The 27,333-nt window shown below is 36.8% G+C and overlaps 1 long non-coding RNA gene across 2 annotated transcripts in view; it reads right to left on the bottom strand.

The window, feature by feature from the left end:
* Positions 1-1,213: 1,213 nt before the first annotated feature.
* Positions 1,214-27,333, bottom strand: part of LOC134736796 (uncharacterized) — a 60,696-nt gene continuing 34,576 nt past the window's right edge. The window contains exons 3-5 of one of the 2 annotated variants that reach the window (XR_010121079.1): positions 5,452-5,581; positions 5,226-5,300; positions 3,176-5,110 (exon numbers count right to left, since the gene is read on the bottom strand). This is a non-coding gene — a long non-coding RNA (uncharacterized lncRNA). Of the gene's footprint in view, positions 1,393-3,175; positions 5,111-5,225; positions 5,301-5,451; positions 5,582-27,333 lie in introns of those variants that run through there. The other variant, XR_010121078.1, reaches the window with a different exon arrangement.

The raw sequence follows: 27,333 nt of genomic DNA, 5'->3' as shown, positions 1-27,333 counted from the left end.
TTCCTTCTTAAACAAATGCAGTTGAGGCGGTTTGTTTTCCGACAGCCTAGCACACACTGCCAGTGGCCAGAGTTTTGTCTCATCTTCATCCAGAGGAGGATTAATCTTGGTGATGGTGCAAACAAAATGTATGTCTGGGGTCAAAGTGCAGACTGCCTTTTGGGATCTGCATTACATTAATGTCATTTTTGGGTTCCTGACGTTAATCAAAACCAACACCATAAAGCGTCACTTAGCTAATTTGTGTATTATTGTCAATGTTACCATTAATTATGCGTTTGTGAGGAAAAAGAGGATTAATGAGATGTCACAGGTAATTTACAATGATCAGGCTCCCCAGGACATTAAGAAAACACTAGCTGGGTAAGATTACCATGCAATCATAATAGTATGCAAGAGGCAAAAGTCTTTGTTGAGGCACCACACTAATAATGTCCATCATCATCCAAATCTCTCTTCACTAGAGTAATTCCTAACTTTTACATCTCTTGTTCAAATTAAATATTTGTCTTGTCCTAAAACATTAGGCCAAATGTATTAATTGTGAGACATTTGTTGACGTGTCTCTCCAAGTTCTGAGGATAAGCTATTGTTTCTCTTGAAAGGTAGGCAGAGTCACACAGGACTAATTCTTTACTGGGCTCCACGAACTTGGGTTCACATTTAATATCCCTATGACAACAGTTTAGGTGATTTACGTGGTTGTCTTTAAATCAGTCTGATAAAAAGATCTCTTATATCACTGTTTTCTCCAGCCTCGCCTGCACTCACAACCGTGTAGATAAAGGGCTTTTGCTTTTTCTCATCCCGTTTCTGGAATTCACTCAGTAAGGAGAGACAGAATACCCTAAGTATTGTATCAGCACAACGCACAGTGGGGTAGAGGCTCTGAAGTACAGTTCGTACTGTGGTCTAAATGGCCATCTGGAAACAGGAGCGCTGGGTCTCAGCTTCCCTCTATTGCCCACTTGCTGTGCCATGTGGTGAGTTGGGGTCTGCTCAGAGAACAATCTGGAGCCTCCAAGGGCAAATCAGAGAGTGGTTGGTTCAGTCTGTGATTGGAGAATCAAGCTTGATACAAGTGCTCACTCAGAACCCGAGAACCTAGTGGCAGAGGTTCTGAGGGTCAAGAGAGGAGCTAGAGCTAGGGACAAGGAAGTACTTTGAAAGAATCAGGAGACAAGAGCACGAGAATTATCGAGAAAGAATTATTGGGAAATAAATCTATGACATTTATTTATTTAACAGATATTTGTTCCTCTCTCATCACGCACTAGGTATCATGACAAGGATAGGGACACAGTGGGGAGCAAAACCAAACATGATCCCATGCAGTTGAGAGCTCCGGGCCTCGGTGACTCTATCAGCTTGGCTTCTGAAATGATCACTGTGCTGCAGGATGGAAAATGGATTGGAGGAGAGTGAGAGCGAATTATGGAACGGTGTGTAGAAGGAGTCAATTTGGGGAGACCACTTACTATTTTAATGCGAATTTGTTAACTCATATTAGTTTTTCTTGGTCTTATTTTTATTTATTTGAGGAATTATATGATAAAAATTCAGAATTATGTATTTACTTTCATACGGATTTATACAATCTAGGTTTAAATTTCAGCTCTGGGAAACCCTGAACAAATTATTTAACCTGTAAGTGTCAGTATCTTTGTCTGTGAAACGGAGATAATAAAACTTACCCAATATAGTCATAAAAATTAAATGAGATAATGAATGTAAATTACGTAGCACAGGGCTCACCACACAATAAGGGTTTAACAAGCTGGTGGTTTTAAGCCTTAAATTTTTTTCAGGAACACCTGTGGAACTTCAAAAAATACAGCTGCCTGAGCCATACTCCAAACCTATTCAATCTGAATATCTGGGTCTGATCTCATTGTGTACTCTAGATGAAAATCACTGCAATAAAAATTAAATATTTATCATTTATTATTAGCAATTTTATTAACATTAATATCACAGTGAAACATCTAAAAAATTTTATCTGACGCCATAGTATAGAGGATATGTGGGATCACGAATTTTATCAGGTCCTTATATGTGTGACTATAAGGTTTGGAGCCATACGATTTTAATTGTAGCATATAAAGATCTATGAAATAATGTTATATTGCAATTACTGCTTATTTTTGTGTGTCTATGTGTGTGCATGATGGATCTATTTCCCTGGGGTGAGTGCAGAAGTTTGAGATGGCTGGCGTTATAGGAAAGCTATTTTTAAGAAAAATTGTCTATGCACTAGGATAAGGTCAAACCACAAGTGAGCTGAACTTCACCATCTATTAACAAACGAAAATAAAACATTTATTACATTGTCCATTCTTGCTTTTTTATATTTACGGTATATTCCAAGGAGATTTCCCTGTTGGGATAAAATTTCACAAGCAGAGAGGGGAAAGGAGGGGGAAGCTTAAATAAAAATGTTTTATTATTGATTTGGCATTGTTGGGGCTGACCATATAGATTGTGAAAATAATATAGTTTATTTCTTTTTTTTATTGGCTCTACAAAGTAATAGCTTAGCATAGCTATTAGTTTATCTTGTAACTAACCTTTGAACTACTTTGTGAATTGGTTGTTTTCCAGAAAGCAGTATAGTCAATAAAATAAACACTGAAAGATTCTTAATAGCATTAAGTGTACTGAAGGAGACGATTCTGAAGAGAAGCTCTGCTCTTCCTCTGGACTGTGACATTTTATGGACTTGAAATTTCTTACTATATTATCATGGTCCTTGTAGTGACAAAACCCCTGCTCTAAGATTTGGGATCTATCCATTATAGAATTTATTCATGCTCTGAAATTAAATGGACAGTGTGTTTAATTATTTACCGTACTGGCACGGTATGAAGAAAAAGCTATTATCAAAATGTTCTGGCCCAAAGCAAGTTTACCAAGGGATTAGATATTATACATAAAGATCTAGTTATTTTTATGACTATTATTTTTTAATGTGAGCGATCATATGTGAAACTGTGTATAAGACCCACTGAAATTATTATTTAAGACACCAGAAATGTGTATATGTTCATAAGTTTTGTTTAAGTGCACTGTTGTCATCAGAAACCAGGATTGCCAAGATATCTACTAAGTAAAGAGTAGAAAATGTTGCTCAGATGACTACAAAAATTCCTCTTCAACATAATTATGAAAAAACTTTCCAGGATTGGGAAGCCTCTGTTTTATTTTCATGTCCAAGAGAGCTGATTAAGAAATTATCATATCATTTCTGTCTTTTCAACTACTGGCCAAGACATCCTGGTAACCCTCTAGATCACTACAATCTTATATTATCAATCAAACATCACCAAACCTATAATGCACTTATAGAGTATAAAGCTATACGTGATCAACATTTCCAAAAGGAGAATCCTTTCAACATCATCAGTTCACCAGGAAAAAGTGTATCCTCATGTTAAACACCTTTGAAAAATAATACATTTATATTTTCCTCTTTGAAATTAACAATGTGCATTGACTTATTAAATGCTCCTATTATAAATAAATACTTTTAACTCTGAAAGTTATTTTTGCCCAGTAAAACATGGACTTCTGCTCCATGGGACACACTCTAGGTAACATGGCAGTAGAAAATTTCTGTCTCCATTAGTTGGTCCAAGGGCAAGCCAGTGGGAGACGGGAGTTATTAGGAAGTGTGAGCAATTGAACCAGCTAGATACAGAATAACCAGGGGAAATCCAGGGCTACAGCTGGCACACCAGTGCTGATTGTCAGGTCCATAGAGTGAGATGAGGGCCAAAATGGTTTTGTATTTCAGAACTCTGTAAGTAGGTGACCTGCACTGGAAGGACTTCACCTGTGAACTGCATTCAAATGGAGACAGAAATACCAACAACATCTGAAATGTAAAAAGCTGGTACAGAAAAATATGTATAAGGCACTCAGACATTCTCTGCATCTTCAAGGAGCTGGAATCACTGGGCTCTCGTTATTCACCCTATGTAACCTCTCCTCTACCTTTGTCACCTCAGATACCTTCCCTCCTTCTCCCTCCATTCTGGATGGTGGCTGGTCTTCATGTTTGTTTTGTTTTGTTTTTAACTTTCTTCAGCGATACTCATTCTGATTTCCAGCAGCTCCCTTATTTGATAGTTTGGGTTTGTATTATTGACTGTGAATTGAACTCCAATTTGATTAACCCCACAATGACTTTTCACCAAGAAATACTCTAGTGCGTGTTCTTGCAAAACCCTCTCTTCTACCTGTATAGAATCTTTCAGAAGCGAAGGCAAAGGAATGCACTGAAACATCCTTTCCTTATCTTGGTTCTCTACCTCACAATTTTTCCTCTCCCTCGTCTTCCTCCCCTGCCCGCTTCTCTCTCCCTCTCCCTCATTCTCCTTCTTCCTCACATTCTTTTTCAAATCACTGGGGCTCCAAACTCATTAAACTTTAGGTTCTTCAACTATATCGAAGTGAATAAATCTGTCCCTTAAATTAGTACAATAAGTTAATAGATCTTGGCACAAAAGATGAACACGAGGAAGAAAAAGTAGTAGCCAAGAAACATAGGGTTCTGAATAGGATTCTTCTTTTCTCCCTTGTTTTCTAAATTCAGCTCTTCCTTCCTGCATCCTAACCTCCATGCAGTCATCACTGGCTGCACTGCCCTTCAGGTCGTAGTTGAAAAGTCATTTCTTCAGGGACCTCTTCCCTTACCATCAATACATAGTTAGATCTACTTTTACATGATCTTTAAAACTCTATAGATAGACTGTCTTAGATTTAATTAACAATCTAGATGTAGATACAACGCTACAGTCAAATGTTATCTATTCAGAAATTTTGTACAATTCCTGGACAATTAGAAATGTGTGACAAATTCCTTCATTACAGTACAAGAACATCTCTGTAACAGGCAGCCTGTACAATGGCTCCTTAAGATTCACCCTCCTGGAATCCATAGCTTTGTGTAATGTGTCTCCACTCACATGTGAGCTGGACACCATGACCCTCTTCTAATGCAGAGAACACTGCAAAAGTGATGAGATATCACTGCCAAGATAAGGTTACAAAGAGATGGTGACTTCCATCTTGCTGGCTCTCTCACGGTCTCTCTCTCTGAGCCCTTGCCCTGAGAAAAACAAGATACCATGTTGTGAGTGGCCCAATAGACAGAACAAGAGAGCAAGGAACTGGTGCCATGCTAATAGCCAGTGAAGACCTGAGGCCCACCATCAGCCACTCACCAGTGAGCCAGCTTGAAAATCAATTTTCTCTTGGTCCATCCTTGAGATGTCCGTCACAGCACATTGATTGTGACACTGTGAGAAACCTTGAGTTAGGGAACTCATCTAAGCCAAGCCTGGCTTTCTAACCACAGAACCAGTAGGAACAAATGTTGTTTTAAGCCATCAAGTTTTGTTTTGGGAAAATTTTTACTCAGCCATAGATAACTAATACAGATTTTGGTACCTGGAGGTGATGTGCTGCCGTGGTGAATAGTGGGTCAAGTCTGGAAGGATTTTGAGGAGTGTGTCAGAGAAAGGCTAATTTTCCTTGGAGATCTGGAACGGATTTCATCTGCATCTTCCATAAATTCGGGCTAACAAGAAAACATTAACAATAAGTTCTTGAGTTATATTTGACAGGGTTCTCACCAAAAATGCTGAGATTAAGGTGCCTTAAATATGATAGATATCCAGGCTAGTGAATATCTATAATTTCACCTACTAGTAGTCTTTTATATGCATAATTTCCATCCTCTAAGTCGTATAACGTATACCACACACAGCGGATGTGTATGGTGATTTGATGCGGGACAGGATGCTCTTCTACAGCTTTTTACGAGGTTGTGAGTTCCCCCATTAACTTTTTATGGGTGTCTGGCTCGAATCTGTGCCTGTGAATAAATGATCACCCTTTCTTTTTTTTTTTTTTTCTCTTGTGGAAGTAATGCATTTCCATGCCACTTCAACTCTTGGTTCCATTTGCTTAGTAATTTATATTACAAATATGTTCTTAGCTTGTGCATAACTTTCTTAAAAGTCTGATTATCTGATTTTAGTGCAAAGAGAAATTCCTTTTTGCAACATCTTGAACTAAATCTATTCAGTGTTTTTGTTTTCATAAGTAGGAAAAAATTTGTTGTCTACCCTGAAGGAATTTGCCCTCATGTATAATGGAGAAAGAGATGCTTATGGTTTAAGTGCCTAAAGACATTTGAGTCAAGACAGTTAAGAGTATAATATTGTGATTTTTAGATGGCATTCCTTTGAAAGTGAATATAATTAAATATTTTTACGTATTATTAGGTAATGCATCTGTATCTATCTATCCATTATCTATACATCTATATCTATCTATGTAGCTATCTCTGATTTAACAGAATCCATTTCTCATTTCATTGCACCAGGTAAAAAGAAAATGCAAGTCTAACCAATCTATGTTTTAAAATAATGTATGTAAATTGGGGTCTATTTAGATCAAGCCTATTCATTTAGTATGACCTCTCCTTTTCCACGTAACTTAAGAAACGGGATATTTGTACATCCTTCAATTATAGCCCAATGAGAAAAGAGGTAAATATGGGAAAACGCCTTTGGTCCCACTGGCATGTGATTATTCCGCAGAATTTAAGTGATTTAGTAGTAACATGGTCCAGCCTTCTGGACTGAATTGTATCGGCTTCCATCACCACCTAGGACTTATACACATACATTTGAAATAAGCTGTATTAATGAAAATTACCTACTGGTCAATCTTACATGTAATAAGGTAGAGTACTCCTTAGGTGGTATGCTTTGAAGAAGTCTGTCTGATGTAAAATATCTTCCTCCACAGCATGCCACAGAATTCCAAATTCCAAATATTCGTTTATCCATAAGAGTCTATAAAGGAGCTATACATTTCAACCAGCTTAAGCCATCCCTTGAAGACGGGTTAACTAGTAGCTGGTAGCTAGTTAGTTTGTAAGGATTAATTAGCCTATTTGAATAATTGCTACTCATTGTTATGCAGCAGCAGAAGGGCCTCAGGCAACAGATGCAGACAAGATTGGGTTTGATGGAAGTGGTTGAAAACAATACATTGTATTTAGGGTAACTAAGGTTAGTGACCCCTCTATCTCCATTCCCCGTAGATGAGAGCCCTGAAAATCTAGGAATCAGATAAACATGGAAGCAAAATGGTACCAAAAAATGGCAGAGCAAGATCTTGAAGACACATTGTATTTTTGTGCATCTTGCCTAGGACTGGAATTTGTTATATTTCCTTTTTTGTTAAATGTAAACAACTCATAGATGAAGACTGTATAATAAATTTCTATGTAAGGACATTAATTTATTATCATCTTTAAAATAACATATTATAATGAAGAATTCTTATTTTTGGAATGATTTTGTTGATAGTTTCAAGTGCATTTTTCATAATTCCACTATTAGAATTTTTATAATATTTTAATGGACATCAGGTACATAAAATTGGACTCCAATAGTCTTTGGTCATCATTAATCCACTTACAGCCCTGTAAATGTATTCATTCATGCAGTGTGTTACACAGTCAGTCATGAATCCACTTTTCAACACAAAAGTTGAGGCCTTGACAGTAACTTCTGTCTGGCTATGTGGTTCTCCTCAGTCCCCTCATCTGTCTTTTCTTACCTAACGCAATCACCATCCCAAGTCCTGTGATCATTGTTCTCTTGCTTTGCTTCTTGTATCATTTTATCCCATCTAACTGTATTTCTAAAAAGCATATTTATATTTTATTTTCATTATTTTTAGCTTTAAAAATATGCTTTATGTAGACATTAGTGACTTTTTCATTTAATATAAAATTATAAAGATTTTCTATATTGCTGCATTATGAATATCCACACTGCAAATTCATTCATTTTGATTGTTGTATATATTTTGTAAATTATTTTTTAACTGAAACTACAGTCTCCTTTTTCTTTCCTTCCTGCCTCTCCTCTGTAACTCCACTCTCCTTTTTTCTTTTCTCCCTGGTCCCTCCTGTCAGTCCTGCTCTTGCTCCTGTATTCAGGACGTGTTATTGCAATTACCTACTACGCATCTGCACTTGCAAGTACTGTAGTTACCTTCAATCATACTTCTAAAATAGATTTCCCTCATATATATATATATATCTTTTTTTTCTTTTCTTTTCTTTTTTTTATTTTTGAGACGGAGTCTCGCTCTGTCGCCCAGGCTGGAGTGCAGTGGCGCGATCTCGGTTCAATGCAAGCTCCGCCTCCTGGATTCACACCATTCTCCTGCCTCAGCCTCCCGAGTAGCTGGGACTACAGGCGCCCGCCACCATGCCCGGCTAATTTTTTGTATTTTTAGTAGAGATGGGGTTTCACCATGTTAGCCAGGATCTCAATCTCCTGACCTCGTGATCTGCCCACCTCAGCCTCCCAAAGTGTGCCTGGCTATATTTCTTCACTCCTCACAACTCTCCATCAGAGGACTTTGGGACATAAGTTAGCATTCTAGAAAACAGAGTTTGAAAATAACTGTCTGAAGCAGTAAATTGATGTATGCATAGATTAGGAATCTCTTTATAGTTTACTTCAGTACTTCTTAAACCAGTGTGTTTCAGAATCATGTAGAGTGCTTGTTAAACCACAGGTTTCTGGACCACCCTCCCAGAGTCTCTGTTTATTAAGTATGGGGTGGAGCATGATAAGTTGCATTTCTAACAAATTCCCAGGTGATGCTTATGCTGTTAGTCTGCAAACCACACTTTGAGGACTACAGGTATATTAGAAATTTTTTTTTTGATGTGCACCTGGCCCCAAACCTTACATTAGTCTCAAAGGATAGGGATAGGTTTGGGAGCTGATATCCAGTGTGCCCATGGTCAGTAATCTAGCTAATAATCTAATAGTCTTTCAATTATGCAAGAAGAAAATACTGATTCTTCTTTTAAATTCTATGTGCAAATTTAAATTAATACTTGCCTGTCCTGTATACTGGCCAAGGATCTTGAAACTCAAAAATGAATAAGTTTTAAGGTGGTTTCATTTAATTTTATACTTTTGTTGAATGCATTCTGATCATATTCTTTAAATACTACTTACTGAAAAATCTCACTTTACCCAATAGATGTGATTTTGATAGATTGCATGTACGCCACAGCTCTGTATACAAATGATATCTTAAATGCACGAAGGGAGCCATCTATTAAAAAATTTATGTTAAAAAGTTCTTTTGAATTGTACATAATTATTCTTCAATTTATATGTTTTGAGAATTTAAGATTCTGCCTATAATGTTTTCTTGAATGACAGCATACATACACAAGAGGTGCAGTAGTATCTCACAGATGCACCAGGAAGACAAGTGCTTTAAGAGAAATAATAACTTCTCTTAGATATCCGTGTGCAATTTTAATGGCAAAAGTTGTACATTTTCACTGTCATGCACAACTTCATGCCTGCCTATCTTTTTCCAGCTCATAAATGCTACTGATTTGCAGATGCTAGGCTGCTACGATATCCCCATAAACCTCTCTTAGAAGAAACACAGCTTCTGGCCTGGTGTGATGGCTCACGCCTGTAATTCCAGCACTTTGGGAGGCCAAGGTGGGCAGATCACCTGAGGTCAGGAGTTCGAGACCAGCCTGACCAACATGGAGAAACCCCGTATCTACTAAAAATACAAAATTAGCTGGGCATGGTGGTACACACCTGTAATCCCAGCTACTCGGGAGGCTGAGGCAGGAGAATCGCTTGAATCTGGGAGGTGGAGTTTGCGGTGAGCCAAGATTGTGCCATTGCACTTCAGCCTGGGCAACAAGAGCAAAGCCGTCAAAAAAAAAAAAAAAAAAAAAAAAAAGAAAGAAAAAAAAAGAAGAAACATAGCTTCCATCAAAATAAGTCTTTAAAAATATTTACCAGGCTGTAATAAACAACACTCCTCAAATGTGCTGGATATAAAAAAAACCTCTTGAGGGGCGACAGCAGTGCTATTTTTACTCATAAGGTGCTGCACCCTTGCCAACACTAGTAAATGATGTGATCAGTGGGGCTCATGAAGATAAAACTTTTCCCTTTTTCTTTTTTTTTAAATCTGAGGTGATGATCTATATTCTTTTCCTGCGTTATTCAAATAGATAAAAATAACATCTTTTCAAAAAAACTGTTCCCAGCAGGCAAGAAGATATTTATATTCGGTACTGAGAATAAGGATCTATAGTTAAGTGAATGGAAATGTACCAGATCAAATTATATTGCCTTTAGCAAATAATAGCAGTGTTAGCCCCTTGGTACTGACCAAGTTGTTCAATACCCTTTTTAACTTGTGTTATTTAAAGTGCGAATTCAAATAGCATAGGAGAAATTTTGGCTGGAATGGGAAGTCGTTGCTTTCTGCACCAGGACTGAGGACAACTTGGAAACTTGAGCGATGCCCCTATGAGCTAGAGGGGACCATGAGCCCACATGAGTCTAGTAACAATAATGGTCCGTTGACTGTATTTGAGAAATCCATCTGCTGACTGATCCACTCCATAAAAGCAAAAAAAACAAAAAACAAAAAAACAAAACAACAACAACAAAAAAAACTGAGACAAGGATGAAAGGCAGGAGGAAACTTAATAGGAATTAAGTGCAAATCATTGAACTAACCATAAATGAAACATTTCTGACAATTTGCCTCACGTGAATAGGCACTATTTCAGTTATGAGTATCTTTAAAATTCTTCAACTCTTTTTCTTACCTATAAAATATTTTTTTAGTTGTCCCTATGTATTTTTCTCACCTGTTTCTTTTTTGGCTGTCTTTTCTTCTCTCTCGTTTTTCTCTTTTGTCTCTCTTTCCCACCTTTTCTCTTTCCTATTTTGATTTCCTTCTTTCCTTTTCTTTCTGACTCCTTCTCTGTACCTCTTTCTTCCTACTTATTCTCCCCCTTTTTATGCCAAGCATTGCCTAGGTACTGAACAGATAAGACAAATGATATGCTGGTTTCTGTGAAGAGTAACGAGAAAATAGACAGTAGTAGTAAACTGGAGGCACTGTAAAAGAGCTAGGGGACTGATACTATAATTTGGCATCAAGCACACAGCAGATTAGCTGACTTATGCTTCTAGCTCTATTCACACTTTCACAAAGCAGGTCCGTCATTTATTACCTATGCAATGGCCTCCTAGTGTCTCTTCTTTATGTTCCCTACCAGTCCATCCTTCCCACAGCTGTCAGCCTTCTCATCAGATTTCTCACCAGCTTGGAAACTTACTTCCAATCAATCAACTCATTCATTCATTCGACTATTTACCCAGTGATGAATGTACAGTCATGCATTGGTTAACAATTGGAACATGTTCTGAGGAATGCATTATCAGGTGATTTTGTCATTGGGTGAACATCATAGGGTGTACTTACACAAACCTAGATGATAGAGCCTACTATACACCTAGTCTATATGGTATAGTCTATTGTTCCTAAGCTACAAACCTATATAGCATATTACTGTACTGAATACTGTAGATAATTATAATATAATAGAGTTTGTGTATCCAAACAGATCTAAACATAGAAAAGATACCGTAAAAATACAGTATAAAACACACAAAAAGGGTATACCTGTGTTACGCAGTTATCACAAATGGAGCTTACAGGACTGGAAGTTGCCCTGGGTGAGTCACTGAATGAGTGGTGAGTGAAAGTGAAGGTCTAGGACATTACTGTACACTACTCTAAACTTTATAAACACTGTACACTTAAGCTACATTAAATTTATAAGAAATATTTTTCTTTCTTCAATATAAATTAACCTTAGCTTATTTTAACTTTTTAACTTTGTAAACTTTTAAAAAATGTTAAACTTTTTGACTCTTTTTAAGTAACAGTTTAAAACACAAACACATTGTTACGGTTGTACAAAAATATTTTGTTTCTTAATATCTTTATTTTATAAGCTTTTTTCTCTTTAGTTTTTTTTTTTTTTAACGTTTCAAACTTTTTGTTAAAAACTAAGACAGGAACACACAAATTAGCCTAGGCCTACACAGGTTCAAGATCATCAATATCACTGTCTTCCATCTCTACATCTTGTCCCACTAGACGGTCTTCAGGGGCAATAACACACATAGAGCTGTCATCTCCTATGATAAGAATGCCTGCTTCTGAAATTCCTCCTGAAGGACCTGCCTGAGGCTGTTTCTTTTTATGAGAAGAGAACACACTAATGATAAAAAGTATAGTAAATACATAGATCAAGTAACGTAGTCATTTACTATCATCATCAAATATCAGCTACTCTATATACTTGTATGTGCTATGTTTTTATATGACTGACAGCATAGTAGATTTGTTTACACCAGTGTCACCATAAACATGTGAGTTATTCCTTGTGTTACAATGTTAGGATGGTTACCAACACTAGGCAGTAGAAATCTTTCAACTCCATTGCAATACTATGGGACCACCATCATATATGCAGTCCAGTGCATGACTGAATTTGGATATGTTTTCTTCCAGAAATGTTTCTATGCATAATTTTTTATAATTTATTATATCACTTTTTTTTTTTTTGAGACAGAGTCTCACTCTGTTGCTCAGGCTAGAGTGCAGTGGTGTGATCTCAGCTCACTGCAACCTCTGCCTCTCAGGTTCATGTGATTCTCATGTCTCAGCCCCTTGAGTAGCTGGGACGACAAGTGCGTGCCACAACGCCCAGCTAATTCTTGTATTTTTTAGTAGAGATGGGGTTTCACCATGTTGGCCAGGCTGGCCTGGAACTCCTGACCTCAAGTGATCCACTTGGCTCGGCTTCCCAATGTTCTGGGATTACAGATGTGAGCCACCATGCCTGGCATATTACATCACTCTTAAGGTAAAAGTCTTTATTCCAGCGATTTGATAAATTTTTAGTTTATATTTTCTTTTTCTACAATTTATCTTTCCTTATTTTTTAATTTTTAAATTTTATGTTTTTTAGTAATAATCTTTACATAAAGCTGAAATTTATTTTGGATCCAAATTGATTATAGTCTCCAGAGACCAAAAAATAACCTCTGAAACAGATACTGAATTTTTCTTCATTGTCTGGAGATTATGCTAGATTTTTGAAGTGGGTTGCTTGGAATCTTCATATAGCTATGCAAGACAGGTATCTTCATGTCTGTTTTACAGCTGAGAAACCAGAAATTCTGAGAAGTCAAATCACTCTTCAAAGGTCAAACAAGTTGTAGTGATATATTGAGACTCAAATTTGGTGCTAATTCAGAATTTATGGTCTCTAGTTCACTAGGAAGCCTAAATGTGGGATTAATCTTCTTTACATACTTCTTTTCAAAGCTGTAAGTCAGGTTTTTGCCTGATCTTTCTTTCTCATAAACATTAGAAATATTTTGTTGTTTTTAAAAATATCACAATACACTTCTTATTGGATTTCGTATAACACATACATATAAATTAATTTGGGAAAATGGTATTACATTATGTGTTATCTTTTATCCAGGAATATAATTTTGTAGATGTATTTTAGTAAATTTTTAATAGTTTTTTTTTCATTTAGGTCTAATGTATTTCTCAATAAGGCCATTTATTGCTATGGTCTGAATGTTTGTGTCCTCCTCAAATTCATCTGCTGAAATCCAACCCCCGGAAGTGGTTGGAAGTGAGGCCTTTTAGGAGGTCATTGGGTCAGAAAGGTGGAGCCCTCATCAATGGAATTAGTGACAGATATGGTTTGGTTCTGTCCCCACCCAAATCTCATCTTGAATTGTAGTTCCCATAATCCCCACGTGTCGTGGGTGGGACCTGGTCGGAGGTAATTGAATCTTAGGGGTGGTTACCCTCATGCTGCTGTTCTCATGACAGTGAGTTAGTGCTCACAAGATCTAATGGTTTTATAAGGTGCTTTCCCCACTTTTGCTTGCATTTCTCCTTGCTGCCACCATGTGAAGAAGGACGTGTTTGCTCTCCCTTCCGCCATGATTTCCTGAGGTCTCCCCAGCCGTGCTGAACTGTGAGTCAATTAGGCATCTTTCCTTTATAAATTACCCAGTCTCAGGTATGTCTTTATTAGTGGTGTGAGAACGGACTAATACAATGACCTTATAAAAGAGGCCCCAGACTGCTGCCTTGCCCTTCCACCATGTGAAGACTTAGCAAGAAGACACTATCTGTGAACCAGGAAGTGGTTCCTCAGAAGACACTAAATCTGCTGGTGCCTTGATCTTAAACTTCCCAGCCTCCAGAACTAGAAGAAATCAATTGTTATTGTTTATAAGCTTCCCAGTTTTTGGCATTTTGTTATAGCAGCCCTAATGGGCTAAGACATTAATTTTTTGTTGTTACTGCGAATGATACATTTTTCATTTTGCGTTCTAACTAGTTATTTTTTACCTATGAGAAGATATCAACTTTTAAAATACTTTTGTATACATGCTAGAGTTTTAGAAATCAAGTGTTACAATGTCTTCAGTTTTCTTTCAAATGCCTTAGCCAAAAAATAAAAAAAGAGAGAGAAAAATACACAAACATATAGAAATATGAATCAAATGAGAAAAAAAGCAAATGTAGCAAAATTTTAACAATTGGTGAATCACGGTTAAAAATGCAAGTGCTCATTGTACTACTGTTTCAGCTCTTACCGATGTAAAAGTTTCTGAAATAAACAGCTGAAAAAATGATCCTATCTTTCATCATTTTGTTGAGCTCTTTTATTCTCACATTTATGTGCCGATTTTTTGTGTGGTGAAGTTCTAGGTACACAACAGTATCAATTGTAAATTATCATAATTTTCTCTTAGCTTTCCTAATAATAACACATAATTACTGCTTTATATCTTTTTGAAATTAGTCAAAATTTCAAGAACAATGTTAAATAAAAACACCAGATATAATTTTGGTACTGTTCTTGCCGTGTCTAATTGATATGACTCTAAATTTAATTTCTTTTTAGGCATAAGTTGATATCTATCCATCATCTGTTTATCTTCATTATTATTTAATTTGTTAAGAAAGTTTTCTTTGTTGTCAATAAGTTATCCTTCAGCATGACTGATAAATTTTATCAATGTGTTGAAAGTACTTTTTTTCTAGTATTACTAATATTTAAGTTTTACTAGTTTTTCTTACCAGAGACTAATAAATAGTTCCAGCAAAATTCAAAGGACATGGTAAATGCATAATAAATGTTTGTTAAATAAATGAGAAGCAAGGATTAGAGAAAGAGTACAATGAAGAGAAGAAGAATAAAAATAATTTGGATCTTTCACTCATGGTGCTGCCATAGTTTTGATTTAAGAGACATTTGTTTGATTAGAAGTCTAAATATTGCCTTCATAAATTACATTGAAATTTGGAGTTGATTTCTCCTCTTAATCTGGTGCTAACAAATAAAGACGTAGAGTTTCTCAAAGCCTAGAGAAGGGCTGCAAGTCAATCTTGATGTTTCCCCTATCCTGTGCTAATATGTGTTATACTGTGACCCTAAAAGTTAGTTGTTGGGTTATGAAGAGAAACTCAGTGTCATTGTGTTCTAGATACTATTACGGGTTCTGAGAGAGGCAACTTAAAACTCAAAATCTGTCTGGGTGCGGTGGCTCATGCCTGTAATCCCAGCACTTTGGGAGGCCGAGGTGGGTGGATCACAAGGTCAGGAGTTCGAGACCAACCTGGCCAACATGGTGAAATCCCATCTCTACTAAAAATACAAAAATTAGCCAGGCATGGTGGCAGATGCCTGTAATCCCAGCTACTTGGGAGGCTGAGGCAGAGAATTGCTTGTACCAGGGAGGCGGATGTTGCAGTGAGCCAAGATCGCACCACTGCTCTCCAGCCTAGGCGACAGAGTGAGACTCTGTTTCAAAACAAAACAAAAACCCTCAAAATCTGTGCCAGTGCTCACCTGTAGTCCCAGCTACTTGGGAGGCTGAGGTGGGAGAACCCTTGAGCCTAGAGGAGTTTGAGGCTGCAGGGAGCTATGATTGTGCCATTGTGCTTCAGTCTGGGTGATAGAGTGACACTCTGTCTCAGAAAAAAAAAAAAAAAAATCCTGGAAAGCACCATCATTGTTAAGATTAATATTGCTTGTTTTAATCACAGCGATAATAGGAATGACTATAAATATTTTTAAATGTCTTAAGATGTTTCACAACATCTTAGTGGTTTTTTGTTTGCTTCATGAAAGATTGAAAGGCAGTCAGCTACAGGGAGCTAAAGGTGGCCGGTAGATGAGAAAGAGCTCGAATTTTGAAGGTGGAGCTAGGCTGCACCACTAACTAGCTATGAGGCCTTGGTAAAGTAGCTCAGCTCCTTTAAGCTTCTAATTCTGATCACTTCACAAAGCTTTGTGAGAATTAAAAGTAACGAAAAATATATAAATGCTGACGCATAGTAGGTGCTCAATATATGTTAGTTTTTTGTCTTAACTTTTTTCTTTTCTTCATACGCAGCGTTTTTACAATGTGTAAATGCTTGTTTACTCTTATGAATAACAATGTAGTGGACATCACTACAGTGGAAGAAAATGACAACTAAGGAATCTGCCTTGGTTTTGCATAACTTTACAGTCTTTCTTGTCATAAAAATAGAATCTGTAAATAATGTCTCCAGTGGTTTTCTAGTGGTTTTCAACTACTTTCTCATTTTATGAAACTATTAAAAATGAACTTTAACATTGATTAATAGCTTTAACGTCTGATTACCCATTGCAAGTTACCTTTTTCCCTTTTAGTATACTTTTCATCATATACTATGTAGGAGAAATGTATAAGAAATCTTAACTTCGAGATAATAAACTAAAGGAAAATTAGAACAAAGACAAATTAAAATTAGAAATAGTGGTAAGAAAAATTGCATGGTTTTTGTAACATGCTAGATAAGGAGGCTATTTCCAAATATCAGAAAGGTAAGAAAGCTCCCCCTTAATTTTGTCAACCTTGCTAATGCATCATAATAAAGGATGAGTAATTCTTTTAGAATTATTTTTGGGTAGTGCCATGAAAAATAACAAATCATATTGTAGTGGTAAGCTAACATTTGAAGTCTAATTTTACTTGACATTTTTTCTGGTATGTGAAGAACTATATTTGCTAAGAATACAATCTATCCATTGAAATATCTAAGTTATTGAGCAGTGGAACAAAACAATGCTGCCATTATATAGTACTCAAAACCGACAGATAAGAGCTGATTCTTCTAGCAAACATGTACTTTGATAAGACTTGCCTCTCAACCCACAAGTAAAACTCACTGAACACAGAACAATGTACTATTGATCATGAAAGCTTTAACATGCTATACATTTTTTGAACATGATATTCCATCCATCCATCCATCTATCCATCCATCCATCCATCCATCCATCCAATCTATCCATCCATCCATTTATCTATGCAACTGCCCATGCTTTTATATTTAAAAAACAAATTATCTAAAAATACTTTTCTGTGCTTTTGTTTCTACAACAATAAACCTGATTTTTCACCCAAAGTCACTATTCTTTTTCTGTTTAGAAATATATATTTGTTTAGAAACATGAGATGTAGGACAAGGTCCCCAATAAGTGCTCTCTAAATATTGTATGAATAAATGTCTACTTGAAATGAGACAGATCAATTATTAATTCATATTACCTACTAATAGCTATTTTTAAATGGTTGCTTCTAAAATTTACCTAGTTTCTAGTTCTATGTAATTATTTGAACTTATGCAAAATGAATCTACCTGTGATGGCATATTTTGGAAGGAGTTTTACCATCTTGTTATTAATAATATAGAGACATGTAGACTAAATAATAGTATAGCTAGTGAATTTGTAGCTGTTTGAACAATGGTCACAGAGTTTTGATTAATGGATCAATATCAAACTGGAGTAGCGTCTCAAGTGACATGCCAGAAGTATCTATCCTAGATATTTTTTCCTCATAGTTTATATGAATAATTTGAACAAAGACTTAGGCAAACAAATCATGTTTGTAGAAGTTGCAGAACTGTGAGAACTATATTAAAATATTGAACCTATCAAATCAATACAAAATCAACACAATGACGTTTAATAGACACACACACACACACACACACACACACACACACATCCCAAATGTAAACTATGTGCATATATAATCTTACATTTTGGTTAACAATACCAACTAGAAGTATGTATACAAGATTACGTCTTTCCTAAAAAATCTGAGCTTCTATCCTAATAAATCTGAAAACAGAGAAGCTTTTTTGAACAAACATGTTTGTTACATAGTTGTATCATAGTAAAATATTTAAAGTAAGTAAATGTCCAAATAACGGGATTAGTTACCACAGTCATAATATATTTACTTCATGAAATATGCATCCATCAAAAAGTAACTTATAAATACAGTACCCAACAACATAGTAAGATGCTTGTGATTAATGCTAAAAACCCAGAATACACATTAGATAATCTTAATCTATGTAAACAATTATATGCCAATGAAAAATCAACATATATACCCCAATGTTATCTTTATTTTTCTGCTACATGTTATCTCTTAGTTCTACTTCTTTTTGTTTTAATTTTTATACTGAATGTATATTTCTAAAAATAATTATGAATATAATTATTTAATTTTGTGAATATAATTAAACAAATGGAAAAAGACTGAGGATGCCTGGCTTAAAACAGTTAATATTAATGGCTAATGATTGTGGCAGTTTGTTAAATATCTTGTGCTTTCTGTACTGTACCTCATTCAATCCTCGTAACAGACTTTAATTAACTTAAGCCTCACAACACCTATATGAGGTATGTATCAACATTATTCTCATTTTAAAATTCAAGCTTAAAGGCCACATTATTAGTATCATGCTCTGAGAAGTTAAACATGAATACTCAGTGGGGCCAATAAATAACTTTACAAGTTATAGTAAGGAGATTATATATGTAATGTATTTGCCTTAGTATTAACAAGCAGAAAGCTTTTATGATTAGCTGTACATGGTATGTATACATACACACACTCATACACACACACACACACACACACACAAAGACGGTGGTAGTAGTAGGGGCTGTCAGGACCATCTTACAATATTTAAAATGTTATTTTGGCAGCACACAACTGCTCACAACTGTAATCCCAACACTTTGGGATGCTGAGGTGGGAGGATCAGTTGAGCCCAGGAATTCGAGACCAGCCTGGGCAACAGAGAAGGACCCTGTTTCTACAAAAAAATACAAAAATTAGCTGGGCATGGTGGTGCATGCCTGTAGTCCTAGCTATTCGGGAGGCGGGAGGATGGCTTGAGTCCAGGAGGTTGAGGCTATAGTGAGCTATGATTGCACCACTGCACTCCAGCCTGGGCATCAGAGTGAGACTCTAAAAAAAAAAAAAAAAAAAAAAAAAACAGAGAGAGAGAAAAGAAAAAAGAAAGTTATCTTACTGAAAAGAAAGACAACTTTTTTTTCTGGCAATTTCAAAGGACTGAGCTAGGACAAACATCGTGGAAATTACTGAATGAAGATTTCCATTCAATATGAACTTCCTAAGAGATTGACTTACTTAACCCTTTATTTCTGGAAATAATATAGAATCTGAATGATCGTGTATCAGCAATATTTCATAAAAGATTTATGTCTAGTGAGGATTTTTATTAGGTCTTCTATTTGTTTAAAGCTCTGCAGTTCTTTTTAACGCTGTTTCCGTAATTCAGTTATATCTTATCTTCCTTAATTCTTATTTTCCATGTTCCTCACACATATATCCTATTAAGAAGTGCATCATTTTCTTTACTGCATTACTCTCAATGTAGACATTTGTTATTGGAACAGAATGAATGTTCCCCTCATCTTCACAGCTAGAAACTATTTAACATTACTTCATTCTGGGCTTCAAGTGTCCATTACAAATAAATCTGGGTTTTGGATGAACCTGATAAGATGGATGTTGTCCAAAGAAATCAAATATGATCTCCTTTCCATAAGATGGGGCAGGTGGTGTCTCAAAGGCCTGGTCTGGGCAATGATTTGGAATTTGGAGCCAAAGAAGGTGGAGGCAATTAGCACAGACAAGTCTTTGGGGTTTCTGAGGTCAGTAAACAAGGCAAACAGTCTGGGAACAGTTGCCAAAACTAAATGGAACAAAACAAGAAGGATGAACCAATTCTCACAGCCAAGGGGGTAGAAAGCAAGAGCAGAGGATTTCTGTAACGGGTTAGAGCAATGGGGTGAAGGCAAGAGTGGAGGAATTCTCTAATCCAGATTTCAGATAATGCCACATCCACAGCCTTAGTGAGGGTGGCCGTGGCTAGGAGGGGCATATGCTGAAGTTCACTCTCAAGGGACACCTTCAGGCACGAGTTTATTAAAAAGTATTTAATGACTGCATCGTACGAACAAACACTTTGCTAAGTACATTGAGAACTACAAAAACAACACAGGCATACATCTTGTTCTCAAGAGATTACTTTGTAATAGATTGGAAAGATATAAATAGAAATAGAATAACAAGTATACGAGTATATAATTATACGTAAGTTAAGGGGTAGGAGAAAATGGACTTATTTAATCACCTGGTTAGTAAATAGTAAGTGGGTAAATATGAGAGGAAGATTGGAAATAATTTGGAAGAAAACATTTCTAAAGCTTTTCAAGACATATTACACCATCTTAAAACTTTCTAGTTCAGTACAATTCTCCAAAACAGAATTGATGAAAAGAACTACACAAAATAACAGTAAATAAAGCTTTAGTGTTAAGAGGAAACTGGCAATCAACCAATTGATGCCCTCTGCTTTACAGATGGATTACCACAGCCCAGAGTGGTTGGAGGGCTCGCTCGAATGACACAGCAGTTCTGTTTGTTAGCACTCCGTTTGTCTAATTAATAGGCACTCACAGGAAATGAGTGTTCATGTGAGTCTGTATTAACTAGTGGTAAACCAGTTTTAAATTTCACATGGATAAGTTTGATAAATCTAGTGCTCAACACCTGAAAGCATTGAGACTGATAAACCTGTTCAAAATGATGCATAAACATTTATACAACTCCCAAGCCATGTGATGGCTGACTGATATATGTACCAACGCTGTGTGAAAATGCCTTTTGGATTCCATGATTATTTCTTCTGGGGCTTCCTCAGAATGTACTATTAGAACATGCATTATTACAAATATTATGTTTATCTCATCAAACACTGGCATGGAGCATGCCAGCCATCTCCCTTCTACTGCCTTTAGACCAAGTCATTATCAAAAAAATGAATTCTTAACGTTTTCTATTGTGATTTAATATTTGTGCTAGAAAATGATCCTGAAGCTTGCATTTTTCTATGACGTCTTCTATATTTGCTTTTCAGAGTCACTAAGGGATCCAAAAATGTAAAATATGGTTTATAGGTGCTCAGTGGTCTTAATTTTATAATGTCTAACTCTATTTATTCAATTTTTGCAATGAACTTTGAGGACAAATAGCATTATTTTGCCTGGGTTTATGTGAGAAATCTCAGACACAGAAGGGTCAGAGTGTGTGAGTGATAGAAACAGCAGCAACAACAACAAAAATCTGTGGATTAATGACAAACTCTTATTCCCCTAGAAGTTCTTTTTCCCCTAGAAGCTCTTTTCCAATAAATGTGGTATCGATAAAATTCAATAAAGAAATAAATTCTTTGTAGCCTTCATTTTAGTTATATAAATAATTATTTGTAGTTTCAGCAAGGTGTTAAAAGAAAAGGGTTATTAATATTATGGATATAACTGCCAATTCAAAATATTCTTGGCATTAAAATGGTCTTTTTCAGTAATTTTCTTAGACAACACTACAATATTCAAAAACATATGGTGTTTACAATTTCACCCACAGGCTATTTTTCCAAAATGACTTCACTGATGGGCAATCATAGGATTTTCAGAATAGATTTTCAATGTAAAATTTTACTTCCTCCATCCTTTATCTGATTCTTAACCCTTTGCTACAATCACACCATTCACCAAAATGGGCAACACACTTATTATGTTGTGGGAATAGTAAAATTTGCATGTTTTATTTCACAATCTATCTAAAGCAGAAATGAGTTTATTATTTTATTTATATATGCAAATGTATAAATGCATGTAATGGTATTATGTATATGTGTACATTATTCATTCTTTCTCTGTATACATTTTACATAAACCTATAAACTGATATTTATTTGAGGATATAGAACCAATTTTATTTATTGTGCAAGGTCTAACACAACATTTTAGTCATGACCACTACTCAGAACAGTAGAGAAGTTTCATTAATACAGCAGTTCCATTTTCACACACTTTGAGCAATAGGACATCTATAATGCCAATTTGGAGTCCAGAGCATTCAAAATAGTTAGTATATGTGGAGTAAATTCTCTACTGACAATTAGGAAGTAGTAATTTCTAGCTATACTTTTGTGAACATGTACTATATCTCTGATTCTTGAAATATAACTTCATTTTTTTTTTTTTTTAAGTTAGAGTTAAGGTCTTACTCTGTCACCCAGGCTGGAGTACAATGGCATAATCATAGCTCACTGCAACCTTGAACTCTTGGGCTACAGGGATCCTCCTGCCTCAGGCCTTCCAAGTAGTTACGAGTACAAGTATGCACCTTTGTGCCTCATTATTTTTAAGTTTAATTTTTATTTATCTATTTACTTATTTTGAGACAGGGTGTCACTTTTGCCCAGCCTGGAGTGCAATGGTGCGATCTCTGCTCACTGCAACCTCTGCCTCCTGGGTTCAAGCGATTCTCCTGTCTCAGCCTCCTGAGTAGCTAGGATTACAGGCATGCACCACCACGCCCAGCTAGTTTTTTGTGTTTTTAGTAGAGATGGGGTTTTGCCATGTTGGTCCAGCTGGTCTCAAACTCCTAATCTCAGGTGATCCACCCGCCTTGGCCTCCCAAAGTGCTGGGATTACAGGCATGAGCCACTGTGCCTAGCCACTAACTGTTATTTATTTACTTTTTTTTTTGACAGGGTCTGGCTATGTTGTCCAGGCTGGTCTCAAATTCTTGTCCTCAAGTGATCCTCCTGCTCGGTCTCCCAAAGCACTGGGATTACAGGCATGAGCCACTGCACCTGGCCTCATTAATTTTTATAATTCTGCAAGTTAGACATTGTTGAGAACTAAGTCACACGGAAATGAAGTCATTTGTCCCACATGATACAGATATGAAGTGCTAACCAGAATTTGAATCTAGATTTGTCTGGCTCCAAAGATTCAATAAAGGAGACTGGGATGTGATGGTGATCTGTTAAGGCAAAATGTTGAGCAATTCTACTAAACCACGATTGATCATTTGAGCGCTGCCCTAGCCTATTGTGCAAGAGGTTCAGCAGATCATGTACACTCGTATGCATATGATCTGTCCAATTTGTCAACAAAGTGGAAAGGAATAGGGTGCACTTGGGAACGGCAGGAGTCCTGGAGTCATTCAGATCTAAGTTGGGGCTCAAGTTATGTTGCATTCTAATTACATGACCTGGGCAGGTTATTTACCTTCAATACGTTTCAATTTTCTCATTAGCAAATTGATCCTAGTGTTAGCATTATTAAGGATGGTTATTGAAATTTATTGAGATAATCCATGTGAAATCTGCTTTAAAGGGTGCTTGGAGTATTGGAGTATATTATGCACTCAAATGTGTACTTTTTTTTTTTTTTTTTTTTTTCTGAGACGGAGTCTCGCTCTGTCCCCAAGGCCGGAGTGCAGTGGCGCAATCTCGGCTCACTGCAAGCTCTGCCTCCCGGGTTCACGCCATTCTCCTGCCTCAGCCTCCCGAGTAGCTGGGACCACAGGCACCCGCCACCACACCCGGCTAATTTTTTTTTTGTATTTTTAGTAGAGATGGCGTTTCACCGTGTTAGCCAGGATGGTCTCGATCTCTTGACCTCCTGATCCGTCCGCCTCGGCCTCCCAAAGTGCTGGGATTACAGACGTGAGCCACCGCGCCTGGCCAAGCCAGGACTTTTCAAGGGAATTCTTATGTGCTTGTTGAAGGCTCCCTGTGTCTCACAGCTCAGGATGGTTTCCAGAAGAGTGCTTAGTCCGGGTAGTCAGCAAGTGTCAGCGAATTAACCTTCGATGGCCCTTCCATCAGCAAGGGACAAGTGTTGGTAGATAAATATTTCCGCCTTCTCTCCTGCAGTGAAACTGTTGTAAGAGGCATGTTCCACAATCTCTCAGAGGGTCCCAGCCAGATGGAGTGCCATTTGTCCACAGTGGTAATCCTCTTAGTAACACCTTTATTAGGTTTCCTTCTTCTCCCCCTTCCTCTCCATTTCCCTCACAGTGCTTCCTGGATTTGCCTCTCAAATAAAATATTGGCACCCAAATCTTGTCTTCTTTTGGAGGAATCTACACTAAGACAAGATTCACCATGTAAAACAGGTTAAAAATGGTCGAAGCAGTCCCATATGCTCAGTGACCTTCTTGCTTCTCTGAGGTGGATCCTAAGAACACCTGCTAGGCTGGTTTTTATTGAACATGGTTTGGAAATCTCCCGAACAAATGATTCCTGAGACCCACCCCAATTCAAATGCTATCATTTTGTGAGTTTTATTATTCATCGGAATTCTTTTTTTTTTTTTTTTTGAGTCAGAGTCTCGCTGTCGCCCAGGCTGGGGTGCAGTGGCGCGATCTCGGCTCACTGCAAGCTCCGCCCCCCGGGTTCACGGCATTCTCCTGCCTCGGCCTCCTGAGTAGCTGGGACTACAGGCGCCCGCCATCTCGCCCGGCTAATTTTTTGTATTTTTAGTAGAGACGGGGTTTCACTGTGTTAGCCAGGATGGTCTCGATCTCCTGACCTCGTGATCCGCCTGCCTCGGCCTCCCAAAGTGCTGGGATTACAGGCGTGAGCCACCGCGCCCGGCCCCATCTGAATTCTTACAACTGGTCTTTGGTAACCAGAAGAAACCTGCAAGATGATGGTGAGTGAACAGCGGTCTTTGAAATAGCACTTTCAGATTTTCTTACGCTATGTAAATGTAAATTGTCATTTTTTTCAATTAAAAAATAGGTGGAATCTTTTCTACTTATAAGCTATTCCTTTATAAACCAATTAAGATCTCTGGGTCTCATCTGAAAAAACATTAACTTTTTAATATTAATTTTAAAAAACCCATCTAGTGCAGATGGATTTATTTTTCTCCAAGATGTATGATTTTAAAACTCCTCAGGAGATTTGATTTTGATATTTTTAATATACTTTAAAAAACGTTCATTTTCTAATTTTAACCTCAATCTGTGTTCATTGTAGATAATTTAGGAATTACAGGCAATGTTGAAGAAAATGAAAATCACGTTTTTTCCTTCTATTCTTAGATTTTATTTGTATATGTGCTATAAATCAGCACATATGTAAACACATACACACACAAATATATACTTAGAACATTAGGATAATATTTATAAATAGTTTTGTATCATTTGAAAAGCACAACATTTTTTCACAGTATTTTTCAGTGTTAATAAATATTCTTCAAATCATCCTATGCCATATTTGATTTGATTTTTTTTCCTATTTTTGGACACTGATACTGCTTCTTATGTGTCACCATTACGTGAAAAAAAGTTGCAAAAATCTTTGCCTAACTCTCTGATTTAAAATTAATTCTTAGGCATAGAATTACTGGTTCCAAAGGTAGGAGCAACGTTAAGTCTCTCGATACATTTTATCTTTGAGAAAGTCAGCATATTCCAATTAGAAACATGTGAGAAATAAGCTTGCTTGCTTTTATTTCTTCTTATTTTCCCCCCATCATTTAAATAGCATTGAAGAAAAAGATTGAAAAGTGAAACTCCTGCTTGTAGCAGCTCTGCCTAGTGACTGGGTAGACTACTTTATTAATTGGATTTTAGAAGCTATGCCCAGTATTTTCAAGAACTATTTATTCTAAAACTGTGAACGCTGCTCAGAGCTTATATAGCTTTGCCTTTGCTATTAATATAGGCCACAATTTAGATTCTGTGTTTTTTCCTAGGGCGGACCCAATTAGGTTATACATCATAAAAGCATCATGGGCTGGAAGAATCATGGTAAAGATTTGCTCATTCACAGAATTTTGTTCATTCTAAGCAGAGGCTGAGATGCCATGCATGCTTCGTGACACAGAGGAATGGAAGTTTGCTTTTGACAAAAGAAGAAAACAAAATCTTAGTTTTTCAATAGCAGGTAGCTGAACATAAAACACAATACGGAGTTAAAAATTTCCCCCACTCTTTAGAAAAAAATACTGATATCTCATTTGGATGTTTTCTTTTTTTATTGCAGTATTATGCAAGGAAAGTGGTACTTAAAAAGCCATAATCCGTTGCTAAAGGCATTAGTTTCCTTTTACAGTTCAGGTGCAAAGGCAATATGCTGTGAAAGACATGTTACAGGCTTTAATGTTTCTTCTAATAAACAGGATAGGAGCGTAGTCCACGTGAATTTTTGAATCCTAGAAAATTTCAACTAAGAACTGCAGTGAAGATAGAGATTTAAAACGACAGCAGGAACTCAAAACCAAGCTAACATAGTCCATTATTAAAGGAGACACTTTCTTACACGAGAATGAACTTACTAAATTATTCTCTCCTTTCAGTTAAGTATTTACAGAACAGTTTAAGTCTGTGAAAAAATATTTTGTGGTATCAGAAAGCATTTGAATGTTTCAGGTGAGAAATTTAATAGCCACCTTTTCAGAGACACTTGGAGATTTTCAACAATCGGGTTAGAACACGCAGGCGTATGTCATGTGGTTAGGTAGACTTTGCAGGCCCTAAGTACTACCGTCTAAACCTCATTGCGTTGTTTCTTCACCCTCCTTCCCTCTGTCTGGTCTGTTTATGTATGTTGGAGAAGGCTTGTTGAGTGTGGCTGATCTCTCCCAGCTGTGGCCTATTCATTGACTCTAATTTCTTTCTCCATAGCTCATTTGGACCCAAGCAGTGGTGAAATTGCTGACTGGTGAGTGTGTCCTGCCATAAAAGCCATAGGCGAGATGTGGCCACAACCAAAAGAGCATGAAAGATGGAAAACACCATCTGGATCATGCAATTCAAATCACATCAACTTCTCTTTTTTTCATTTAAGAAAAATCATCCATGCAGCCTTTTGTTGCTTTCTGCTGTGGCCAGAAACCACTTAGGCTGCAATCCTCTGTTAGTGAAAGAGAAAGTCCAAAGGGACTCCAGAACATACATTGTCCCCTTTCAAGTTTTATGCACAGTTTTTTTTTGGGGAGGGGTTGCGGAGAGTCCACATCTCTGTAGACTTTTCTTCAGCTTAGAACCATAGAAAATAGCTTCTGACTGTACATGTGTCATTGATCGCCCTGAAAGTGCTCACTGCTTTCCATGGGTTGTCTTCCAGTTGTTAGATAAGGAGAGTTTGTTTTCTGTTTCAATATAGCTA

Source organism: Symphalangus syndactylus, chromosome 5, assembly GCF_028878055.3.
Source record: "Symphalangus syndactylus isolate Jambi chromosome 5, NHGRI_mSymSyn1-v2.1_pri, whole genome shotgun sequence".
In the NCBI taxonomy this organism is placed as follows: Eukaryota; Metazoa; Chordata; class Mammalia; order Primates; family Hylobatidae; genus Symphalangus; species Symphalangus syndactylus.
The sequence above is the reverse complement of the archived record's forward strand: the minus strand, read 5'-3'. Positions and strand labels throughout refer to the sequence as shown.